Source organism: Orbicella faveolata, unplaced genomic scaffold (genome assembly GCF_042242905.1).
Source record: "Orbicella faveolata isolate gen_17 unplaced genomic scaffold, um_ofav_v1 contig_3, whole genome shotgun sequence".
NCBI classification, from domain to species: Eukaryota; Metazoa; Cnidaria; class Anthozoa; order Scleractinia; family Merulinidae; genus Orbicella; species Orbicella faveolata.
This window is the reverse complement of record NW_028301558.1, coordinates 17,033,753-17,046,767: the sequence shown is the minus strand read 5'-3', so window position 1 is coordinate 17,046,767 and position 13,015 is coordinate 17,033,753. Positions and strand designations below refer to the sequence as shown.

The 13,015-nt window shown below is 39.0% G+C and overlaps 1 long non-coding RNA gene across 1 annotated transcript; it reads right to left on the bottom strand.

The window, feature by feature from the left end:
* Positions 1-9,995: 9,995 nt before the first annotated feature.
* On the bottom strand, positions 9,996-13,015 carry LOC149106674 (uncharacterized). Its single transcript, XR_016209869.1, has 2 exons — positions 12,569-13,015; positions 9,996-10,394 (listed from the first exon to the last, which is right to left on the bottom strand). It is a non-coding gene; the product is annotated as an uncharacterized LOC149106674 (long non-coding RNA).

Sequence of the window (13,015 nt, the reverse complement as noted above, 5' to 3'; positions counted from 1 at the left end):
TGTCAAAATGATCATACGTGAAGTTAAGTTACAGGCACGGCGACTTCCCTTTCGTCAATCGATCGCGTGGGCGGCTGGGTGTGAATACTGACTCTACCAACGCAATTTGCTTGTTTATTTTAAGGGTCGAGCGGAACCTCCGGCAATTTTAGGAACGCATGTTCGATATTCTGGATATTTCCAGAAACATTTATGAAACGGATGTATCTTGGTAGTTTCAGTAATTTTGTCTTGTATCAGATTCAGTAATTTTGTCTTGGCCCAACTCGTTTTGTTTTCTAAACTGAAAAAAAAATAAGAAAGAAAGTGTAGCCAAAATAACTGAATTTGAAATTAATGGACTAAATTCGGGATATTTTAATTGACCTTTTCGTGATCAGATAGAGCGAAAATCACTGAAAAACGTCTTACTGCTTCTTTTTACAGCGCGATATATTTTGAAGTTGGACGAAGGATTTTAAGGTCAATTTTATAATAAGAATTAGCATTATCGTTGATAAAACCTGGAAGGAGAATTTGCATCTCAGTTGAGAACCTGTCGGGTTTCGGTTGAATTAATAAGGACGGTGAATTTCGCTTTCAAGAGTGAAAAAACTTATTCAGCCATAAAGACCGGCAGATATGCTGAGTTGAACTTGGCAAAAACAGTTTCGTCCGAAAATCTTGCCAACATCCCTCAAAAGGACAACATAACACAATGTAACTCAACTGGTCGCGTCGATGTCCCCAAAATTCCTTTACACACGTGGAAAGTGAAGAAAAGACAACAAGTGAAATGTGTCTATTGGTATTTAACTATTTCATTGCAAGTTGCAACAATATGATTATTTTGAGGAAAAAAAACTACCGAAAAAACGTTTCAGCGTGTGGTCGTCTAAGCGAGTTAATTATTCTTCTATTTCTACAGGTACCATTGTTTTTTTTTGTTTTGTTTTTTTTTGCGATTAGACGAAACAAAATTTTCGTTACATGCAGGGAGATAAAAGCAAAAGCATTTCCAAGTTTGTCAAGGGTGCCACAAGGGTAACAATTGGAGTTTGAAGTGTTTAATTCATTTTGTTTTTGTTTTCAGATATAGGAGTGAAAAAGCGGTTTAATTACGTCGAGTCGCCATTGTCCGTCGTGATTTTCATTTTCAGTGTTGGCTGTATAATAGTTAGGAAGAAAGAAAAGCGATACATAATTTAAAGCATGCTCTTTTCGTCGGTAAGGTTGAATCTACAAGTATTCTTTGCTGAGGTAATTGCAACTGCGCTAAAAATGTTTCTTTAATAATATCTGAGTAACGTAAATATTTTGTTGACCAGTTATCAGCAGGTGCAAAGTTAAAAGGAATATAATATGTTCGTTTTCAACTAAACTGGTATCAGCAAGTTTTACCCTGGCCGAAAATAAAATTGCCGTGTTCAAGGAGGCTTATTGGGTGAAAAAATCAATTGCAACAGATCCAAACTTTGACATCGATGTGCCGGAGAATGTTCAACTCGGTAATACCAGTTTACTTGCTGGTTGCTTGAAACTGAGAATTTGAGAACTGTTTGTCTTTGTATGTACATGCCGATACATGACTAGTTTTGTTGTTACCTGTCAGTATTGTATGACAAAACTTGTTTTAAAATTTCCTTTCCTGCTGGTGGACTAGAAAGCCGACAGGTTTTCGGCTATGAGATGTACATTTGTTTATAATTTCATATCGCTTCGAAGAACCCTAAATTTCAAAAACTACCAGTCAGTTTGGCAAATATTGACCCGAAGTGCTGCGGATGGGTGTAAATGATTTCCCCACGTTGATTTAGTGCACAAAAACTGCTGTGACTAACTATTGTGCTCTTCCATTTGTCCTTTTGCTAATTTTGCTGTCATGCTAATTAAGTAGCTGGGCTTTGATAACAGTTAGAGCGGTTTAATATATATATATATATATATATTTTTTTTTTCTTGTTTGAGTGTCGGAAAACCGAAACCAAACCAATTACTTAACAGCCAATCTCAAACCGTAGGTAAACCAAAACCAAAAAACAAAACCAAAACCAATGAAATTGCCTGATTACATGTCGACACTCAATTGAAAACCGCTCTATCAACGCTTGAGCATCCAGTCCGAGTTTTATCCCTGCCGTTTTCCAAGCAACACGGCAAATTAAATTGAACAAACTTTTTTTCTGGTTTAATTCTCGTAATACAGCAATGAATCTTTTTCGATCCTGGCCTTGTTGTTCATTTGGCATGCCCGATCGAGAAGTATCAACAAGAGGGAAATTAGATTTTTGTCCTTGACAAGCCTCTTGCAATGCTCCCCACGTGTTGTCGAGTTCAAGCAAATATAATGACGCTGGGCACAAAATTCTATTTTCATACTAAACTTCTGCCAAGCGTGCCGAAAATAGCCGAAAACAACAAACGCTAAAAAGTTTTTAATCGTTCATGGTGCGGCATCTTCAGCGCAGCTGGTGACAAGTTAAAACGACGCGAAACTCCGGCGTGGGCACTCAAGCCACGCGCCGCGCGCTCTTATGATTTGAATAATCTTTCAAAAGAAATTTCTCCCCAGGTCGTACAAGCCATTGTTGTTTTAAATGTTCAGCAGCGTGCCTTAATAAATCAGCTTTTGCGCAAAGCTCATTTGCTTATCTGGAGAAGAAATCTGTAGATAACGGATGTAACCAAGTGGCTTTACCCAATCACAGAGACTTAAAATATAGTTTTTTTTCTTGCAGAGGAATTTAGTTATTGTTTTTCAATTTCAGGTCATAGAACATTCTTTTACAGCCACAAGAAACCTGAATACCAGCTGTTTTGTTGGCTTTGATGTTTTTTTTTTTTGCTTTTTTTTTCTTTTCTGTGGGCACATATCTCGAGCACAACGTCGAGAGTGGTGGGCCGGCAGGTTTTGGTTTGCATGACTGAAGAATCCAATTATGGCAGCGATGGCCACTTAGTCTTTTCCGACCATGAAGCGCCTTTTTGTTGTTTTTTTTCTCGGCATTATTTCGGATATATGCCGTCGGCATTTGAAGAAGGAGTCAGTATATCTTTTGATATGATGAGTCAAACGTTTAAACCAATTTATGGGGCTTGTGCTCATAAAATCGCATTTGGACAGTTTCATCTTAGATCGAGCTACTTTCGTCAAAAAAGCCGGATCGTTTTATGTCGAACATGTTCATATGTGCATTAGGTATCGCCAAAAATTAATTGCAGGCTCGCAAATAGAGTACACTGACAAACTAGAACCATAAGGTATAAATAAACAATAAAACTTGAAAGAATACTTACACTAGCAAATCGCTTTTTAATTAGTTAACTCACGAAAAACTAACTAAGAACTGACGCAAGCCTTCGGGTTTGCTGTAGGCGACTAGCAAACTCATTTTTTTTTTATCTTTTGCTCAATCGGGCGAAATTATCCGTTCCAAAGAAATTATTATCTCTTCTCCGACAATATACGTTTTCTTAAAGTCAGGCTTGGTTTTCGATAACCTGAAGATCTTTTGATTTGTTGTGAAAATAATTGGCGACGACAGTGTAGGTTGAAGCACGTGGCCGGGGGCGCTGAACCGAAACTAGGATAAATTAGAATTGCAATTGTCAGCCAGTGTTGGAAACAATATCAAGCTTTGCTTCATTGTTTCCGAGCACGCTTTGACACAGCCATCGCAATGGAGGACGCGATCAATATAAAGGCATAATTTCTGACTAAAGTGTGCTATATTGTGGTAACTATTAGTGGTAATTAAGCCACGCTTTCGACTGAAACAAGTCGATCTCAGACAAACGTCTTGTTCACAAGGTTTTTGAGCCCCTTATAAAAATATATTTTCACTTTTTCGGTTGAATACATGTTGTTCATTTGACTTTCCAAGAGTGATTTTAAGAAATGCTTCGACCTCTCTTGGCTTCTATACTAACCTATGACTGCTGTTTTGGCATCCCTGTTTCGAGAATGGAGCGTGGAGGATTTTTCATTGTTTCATCCAGCGGTTTTCACTGAAAAGCCAAAAATAATTTGCGTTTGCCTGGATTTTGCATTACTACGCTTAGGAGTTGCCTTAAAGAAAAAGTCACGCCACTTTTTCATCTAATCTGAGTAGTAGTTAAAGCCAAAACCACTCACTCGCAAACACAATTTCCCGCTCTTTGCGCCAGCTTCATGTATCCCGCGTAGAGTTTGATTGGCTCACCAGATTGTCTACGTAATAGACCAATTGCGATATATTAAAATTCAGCCTAAAGCAATAGACCTCAGTATGAGGCTCTGGGGAATAACTACAGAGTTTGTGGGGTTTATTCCCTAGAGCCTCGTGCTGAGGTCTATTGTTTTAGGTTGAATTTAAATATATCGAAATTGGTCTATTTGTGGCTGGCGAGAGTAAGTAGTTTGGTGTCTGGTTTTAGGACGCTCAATTGAAAACCGCGCTATAAGGATTGAAATGAGCGACAAAAGTGTTGAGACACTTGGCAGTGAGATTCCATTTTCCAGCATCTTGGAAAAATTTTCCCTTTTTCAAACTCGACAAAGTTCTTTGTTGTATGTTTTTGTTTTCTTTTTTGGCCTTGACCGTGCACAAAATACAATAGTTGTTTACTACTGACCGAAGAACTAACCAATAGAAACGTTTAGGTTACGTAACTCGTGCAAAACCATGCACAAAAGATTTTGTGCGCGGTCGTGGACCTTCCAACATAAATCTTGGCATCTTTATTTGCTTCTTTGATGTTTGCCGGGCTTCATAACCATTCCACTCTATTAAAAATACCCAAACGATGATGATTTTTCTATTTCTAAGACTGCACTGGGGGTATCAGAAATTTAACGCTAGATGCAAATGAAATAGAATAAGAGGTTAAATATAAAAATCGTCATTTTCTAAAAGTGTCTCAATTACTTTTGTCGCCCATAGAGTTTATCACAAGAACATCTCAGTTGTGCAAAATCAATCTTTCGGTCGTTTGTTCGATCAATTATTCAATCGTTTAATTATTCGTTTTACCCATAGCTAGTTAGTAGAGGGGACTATGTTTTACCGTTCGGGTTCTCGTTACCTCGCACAGTTGGTTTATTTCGTTTTCTACTTCTTATGTATAATTAGCACTTTGCTCTAAACCCAGATTTTAAGTGTAAGAGTACATACATACAGTCAATCACTTCGAAGCCAAACGTACAGTTTTTCCTCTTACTCGTACTTATGTTTCCATTGTTTTTTTTTGTATAGTATTGTGCTTGCAATTGCCTCGAGCCGTTCATGAAAATATGGTTTTCTTTCAGTTTCAGTGATTACCTGGATACTTCTGTTTCGTTATTTTCTACGAATAAATTGCACTACAGTCGAACCGTCGGTATAAGCGACGACCCAAAATGTCAAGCCTGGTCGCTTACGTGAGCTTAGACCATATTGGGTCAAAATTTTACCTCATCAGCTTATGGTAACTGCAGAGACTTACCCCATGTTTTAAATGTTTTAATCATGCGAAAAGTCAATTTCAAGAAAAACTCCGGTACTTCCCATTGTGAAATTTCTGTCTTTAGCACTACCCAGGAATACGATAATGTTATAACACCATATTTATCCAATTTATCTGTCAAGTGGTCGCTTATGGGAGGATAAAAACGAAAGAAAAGTTGGAACTTTTAGCTCTAAAAGTAGTCGCGATCTTTTACGGGAGGTGGTCGCTTACAAGAGGTTCCAAATATAGCGATTTGACTGGGAAACTTTTCGGTATTTTGGAAAACTGTCGCTGAGAAGAGGTTGTCGCTTACGAGAGGTGGTCGCAACCGGAGGTTCGACTGTATTAATATTTTTGAATGACAACGGCGTTTGTTTTTCTGAACAAGACCGTGGAATTGTTATTAGCCTTGTTCTTCTCCGAAATTTAAATAAATTTGGCATCCTTCTACTCTTTTGTCCAGGTGCATGTTAGACAACAACTGCAGATCTCCCACACCATTGAAAGTTGCCTATATATCAGATCAGTCTTTTGCAGACGGAAAATGGCACAGATTTGGGATGCGTATCACACGAGGAGTGGAATACAGCGTCATACAGTGTCAGGTAGATGGTTCATCGTCAAAAAACATTAAAATCAACGGCACTTTAACAAGCGACAAAGATAAAATGTTGTTCCTTGCAGGCCTTCCTGACTCAAGTCAGATATCACAACTGAATGGTAACTTCAACTGTTTTAACGAGCTGGCGAACTTTTCTGGATGCATTGCAGACCTACAAATAAACTTGGTCAGTTCGACAGGGCATGTCAGGCGACTGAATACCTCTCATGCAAAACAGTATGGAGACGTTTTAGCAAGCTGCACGGAGGCAAAAGACTCTGTTGTTTCGCTAACTCATAAAAACTCCAAGATTCTACTGGCGATGAGAGATAACATCAGGGTTAATACATCATTCGAATTCCAAATCAGAACAGTTGAGTCTCGAGCATTTATTGCCAAGATCATGAATCAAATGGTAACAGCCTTGTTTTTCGTTGAAGCGGGAAAAATGAAGGTGTCTGCGAGATTCAAAGATCTCAATGGACATAGAGGGGAATTCTTTCATATATCCTCCAGTAGGACTTCTCTTTCCGATAACCACTGGCATAAAGTGTCATTTAATGTCGCCATGGAAACTGGAGCCAATTTGCTTATCAATGATGAATTAAGGGCGCAATACAGGATGAGAGAGAAACTGGTAACAGCAAACCTTAAAGACGCACATGAACGCAAGGCACAGGTTATATTACGTTTTGGACGCAGTGCTCGTAAATATCGCAGCTTTATTGGATGTTTTCGTGATGTTTATGTAAACAACCATCTTGTGAACTTTAGTCTTCATCCTTCTTCAAAGGGGATTATTGTAGGCAAATGCGTTAACTCATTTAGCGACGATTGGCCAAGATTCGAAGAGGACAAAAGCAGGAATACTAGTCACATTACATCAACTGCGGATACCCCTGTAAAGGGCAAGACTGTCAAAGGTCTAGCTTACAAAACAACGACAGCAACACTCGATGTTTCAAATACAACAGATAACATACTTTCCACAACAACTCCAAATGTTAAGCCCCATCCAAAAAGCGATTCGAGCTATGATAAAGTTTATTCCATTGCCGTGGCCTTAGCAGTTGGCCTGCTAATAATTGTCCTTGTAATGGCTTATATCATTGGAATTTGTCTAAAGTCAAGGCTTCAAGACTGTCGCAAAAAACCAGCCACTGAAGGAAACGCTGATACAGAACTCAATAACACGGCGGAGGTCAGTGGCAAAGAGAGACAGCCATTTCAGTCGGCAGAATGTTTAAGGAATGGACACATACCCGTGGGTAACCAGCAGTCATCCATCAATTTTAACCTACATGCGTCTGTACCAAATGGAGTGAGAAACATTCGTAACGCAGACATGTACAGATCGGCCAGGAATCTCGATCAAAGTCCGGTGAAAGTCTGGGAAGAGCGTTATTTAAGCCACGCCCCTGTAAAAGCTGGCGAATCAAATTTCCTTACTGTACCTGCGACTTGTTACAATGACATGCGCATGTATAAAACTTCGACTGATAAGCGTTCCAAAGAAAATTTGTCAGTCGATATTGATAATATCAAACCTACAATTATACCATCAATAGATGAATCCATCAGTTTGCAAAGACATGGCTTCCATACAGAGTCGTCCAACTCCACAGGGGATTGCTTTAGTGGTGGAAGGAGAACTGCACCCGATGCCAACCTGCAAAGTCCTAAACGATTTAACAAAGTCTATTCAGGCCACGACTCCCTGCCGAAGCCCAAGAAAGCGTCCGGCCTGTCATGGGCTTACGGAACACGTTTTATCCGCCACGAATCATCTGATACTGATTGTAGTGACGTAGACAGGGTGACTAGGACTCGGCCGCGAAACCAAATGATGGAGAGTGGAAGAGTCGCTGCAGTCAAGCCATGGCAGTTGAAGTTTTTAGAATCTAGCGAAGATGAACAGGAAAATCATTGGCGAGCATCCAGTGTAAATCATTTACAGGGAAAGCATCGAAGGTTTCGTACTTTCACTGACAAAACGTATAAGTTATATTCTCTTAAGGAGGAAGAGAGAGAAACAGAATTGGATCCACGAAAGCCATTCAACGCTAACAGACCGAGAGTCTATTTCAAGGATATTTACAGCATTCGGGGTCGAAATAGAAGTGCGTCTTTTGCCGAGGCGGCCGTACCGTGTGAGGACACAACTGATATTGGTACCCAAGTCAGATCGCTTGATGGCTACACCAGCAGCTGCCCAGAGAGTATCCACTGTCTCTCAGAAAAAGAGGACACAGCACTGAATACAAGACGATCAAAACGTCTGACCACATATTACTTCTGACGTAACATCGCGTTACAATCTACCAAATTTAATGAGTACGATTGGTTGAAATTAGTCATGTGTTAGATCGCCTTGCCTTGTGGCTACATCCAACAATATGACCAAAGTACGTCATTGAGGGAACTTGTCATAATATCATGATGCCATGCATATAGAGGAGGCTACAGAGACAAACGGCCCCTTTCCCCCAGTTACCTTTGGATGTTGAGATATTTCCTGTCAACTTTTGTATTTGGCCTGAGATGCTGGTGGTAGACTTAGAAAATTGTACATGTCAGCCTATGTCTTCTTGAGTAACCCATAAAGTGACAGTAAGCGAAGTAATAAGTACACAACTGCAAGCAAAAATCCACAAATAACACCTGATAATGTACATTGAACCTCGTCACATCCCAGCTCTATCATTAATTCGAGTTTCCTGGTGCGGAAGATCTGTGGCTCCTCTGATGTTACTCAGTACGGACACGAATGAAGTTGGCTCTTGTGCTTGGTCACCACTTTACGTTTCGTTTAAGCCAGAAGTCCCAGGCCGCAGCTTCAGCTGTGGCAAAGAACAAGGACAAGTGGAAGTAACTCTTTTCTAGCCATATATCCCCAACCTTGGGGAAAGAACGAAACCGAGTAAAACTAAAGCTAGAAGTCTGTTTAAGGCAGCTACCCTACAACTCTTGACGGTCGGGGTAATTCTTTAGGGATTTTACCTGCCAAAGCCTGGAAACTTCCTGGAAACTAAGAACAGTGTCGCAATATTTAGAATCTTACAGTAGCTGCTGCGACAGAATAGTAAAGGTAATCGCATTGATTCGAATACAATTAAGGATTTACACCATATGCGAGTGATATTTGAAATTTCCCTCAAAACTGCGCGAGCCTTTAGGCGAGTTCAATTTGAAAGAATTCTCAAAGATCAAAAGTTGTGTAATTCGTTAATTGTTTGAACTTTAATTCGATTACTCCTTCATTACGCGACTAAAAAATTACGAACGCGCGTTAATTTGAACTGCAGCTCAAATTGGCAATTATCGACAAATTGACCTGCTCTCAGCCAATCAGAATGAACTAATTTACTCAACTACAGAATAACCACACATAGTACGACAACAACAAAAACGCGTCATATAAACATGCCGGCGAATAATATTCATGCACGTCAGCTGCACTGGAAGACATAATTTGACCCACACTCTTGTTTCAAACAGATGACTCCGCCAATTTCCATTTAATTATTATGTCTTGGGTGACTAATGTCTAATTTTAAAACGTAACTTGAAAAAAGGTGGAGGAAACGATGGCTTGAAATTCTTGAGCCCACACTGTAGAGAGATATGGAGTTACTCTACCTCGTTGTATTTGCCCTTAATTGCTCGTCTTATACCTTTTAAATATCCAAAAATGTATGACACTCGGCTGAGCTAAGTTGTGTTCGAGAATTGTCTGTCGAGACATAGAAGCCAATACAAAGTATACAATATAAAATTAACAACATATATAAATCTGCATACGGCGAGCGATTGGCGGAGGCGTATCCCAAAGAAAATAACATACATGTACAAATATGTTGTTGTGGAACTGAATTTTGTCCACAGAAGTGACCTGTTCTAAACAGAAATCTTGCTCTTCTGGAAAGTCAATACCAGGAAATCCGTGAACTTCGAAGAAAAGTGTCTTTAATAAACTTCGTTAATACTACTCTCAAATTTACTTTCTGATAATAGCCACCTTATTTTCACGTCACTTTTCCCATTAACTATATTGACCGCGTGTGAGTCAAATAACAATGCAGACATTTAGGCTTTACGTAATTTACAGTATATTTACAGTAATAATATAATCTGCCGCACAATAGAACAATTTTCGCCCTGCTAAAAACTCAAACTACTCGCAGCTTCGAGTTGTCGATATTTTTCAAGTGTAAATTAGCTTGATTTATCATTTTTTATTGCTCTTAGTCTAGACGTTACTTTGTGCAGCTGTTGGAAACCATGATTGTCACAACGACTTGGTGGATTTGTAGTTCCATCTTGAATGTGCATGTTTGTGACAATGAATCTAGAAAACAAAAAAATAAATTAAGAAGTTAGGAAGAATAAAAATACCCAATAAAATACCCAGAATAAATTTGCCAATCAGCAAATTTCGTAGCCGAGAACCCTTTTTCAGGATTAAGAAAATCTGGATTAAAGTTCAATATTTAAGGACCTAAACCTTTTCGGTAAACTTCAAAATACTGTAGTTCTTTTGAGGTGAGTATCTGCTCTAGCAATGAGCTCCAAACAACCGTCTTATGTGGAGAGTGACTTAAAACACGCTTTAGAAGTTATGAACATGACCTGAACTAACGGGCCTCTTTGTAACTTGCATGTCTAGTTGCTTTTCGTCTTGTCCCCTGGCAGTCAGCATCTGTTAGTACTGAGTTTCACTTAAACTGAAAAACATTTTTCACTCACCACAAGGTAATTGTGAATAGCTGACTGAGGTATCCGGGGCTGGTAGCAGATTCATTCACCCAAACATTCAAGTTTTTGGCTCACAGCATACGAAAAACAGGGCATCGATATAGATGGTAGATAAAAATCGTTCTGATCACGTATCAGTGCATGCACCTCACTCATGTGGAAGATACTTCCGCGGTTTTTAACTTCTTGTCTTTGCCAACCTGGTTATCTTTTCTTGTTTAGAACATGGAATCATATGATTTAAATATATATATATGTAAAATAGAATCATATAACCCTTAATTACCCTGACTTTGTTAAATTGAAAGTGAGCGGATTTCTTGGCGTTTTAGCTCAGCAATTAGAAAAGCGAGAAAAGAAACAGAAAGCATTTAAATTCCCTTCAAGTCCGCCATCTTGAATCGTTGCCAACCAATCGAGGATCCGTTACGTTTTTCTAAAGCCTTTCGCCAATTGCTTAAATTATCGAAATGCCATCTTGGCAGTGCTTCAACGAGGAAACAATTCGGTATGTCATTGATCGGACGTAGATGAGAAAATCGAGGCAGTTCCATATAAGATGATACTCAAGGACTTATATCGTAATTGAGATGAACACTCAATTCACTTTCTCCGTTTGCGACTTCAAACACAGGTTAAAAGTATGTGCACTCATTTCAAATAATTCTTTCGCGATGAATAATCGAAAAAAGTCTGGTATTACTCTGACCATTTAGGAAGCTGTTATCGAAGCCAAGTTATTGTGACCTATTGACTTTCGCATCCTTCGAAGAGAAATGAAAACAAATAGTGCCTATAAAGCTTATAGCTTTGTCTGTTTCGACTATACGGAAGCAGTATAGGCTAAACTCACGCCATTTTGAATCAATTTACTCATAATGTCTTTCTTTTCTCCGGCATTAGCTTACATGTGATCTTTAATCACCATTTCCGTTTTTTGACGAAGGATTTTGCAGAAGTCAAGCAATATTAATGGTCTTGAGTCTAAAACACAGCGTAAAAAATGCCTAGGGCGCGGGTGACTTCGGAATGTTTCTCTGTTTGTTTTAAAGATAAATACATAGCTCGTTATTTTCTTTTTAACATATACAGCCAGCCGGGAGCCATTGTAATTCTTTTTTCTCGTGTCGTTTGTCACAAACCCGCTCAAACGATGAAAAATGATATTTCAAAATTTCACTTGTTCTTCAATCTAGTTTAGAAAAGGATTCTATGCGAAGAAATTTGAAAATGTCTAAAACAAATTAAAAACGTCGATAAGTCGTTTATTCTAAGTCATTTCCTCAAAACCCTAACATGCAAATTGTTAGTGCAGAAAAGCGCCAAGAGGCTTCAAAATACTATTGTGGTTAATGTGGATTTGCATTTTGTTTTTCTCGCAGACTTATTCCTAGCAGCTTAATTTTGGAGATCATATCATCTCGGTAATTATACCAGCGATGAATTGACAATTAGTGGCGTGCTAAAAGTAAAAAAAAAAGTACAAGGTTGGTCTCATGCTATTTTGTTACGTTTTAGGTCTGTACAACTTTGAAAAATAAAAAAAGGCTTTGAATAACGGGAACCTTTTGCTTCTTATATTTCGGGGATATGAACCATTTTTGCTCTTTACGCCGAGTAAATATTGGTCGTAAAAACTTCTACCGACCGAAGATCATGCCGGATAAGACCAGGATTGCCGCGTCAAAATAAAATGGAAGACTGCCGTTATGAACTTGTAGTTACTACAGACCCCATTTCTCGCTTGAACTCATTAATCTCCCTTACCTATCTCGCGCCACTTTGACTTTCATCGTTTTTGTGTTTTCCCGTCTCTTTGTTCGATTCGCCATCTATATTTCCTCTTGTTATGGTTTTCAGCTGCTTCACGCGAGGTATGATATTTACATAAGCCATAGCGCTTGAATTCACCAAGGTTTTTTCTTCGAGTTTCTCAAGACGAGAGACGAGCAGCTCCAGCTTGTCCTCGAGCTTTTTGTTGGTTTCCAGTAGTCCGTCGTTGCTATCTTGAACATTTTTCGTTATTTTAAGCACGTGAACGAGCACAAAACCAATAACACTTGTGTAAACAACCACAAGAATAAAGGAGCAGAGAAAAAACAGCGAAGACTTGTCCCTTAACTTATTTCTCTGCTGATAACGGATGTAGCTAGGCATTGCCGTTTGGTTGCCGCGGTTAGTATTCGTTAGGTCGTGCGAGAAAGATTCTCTTTT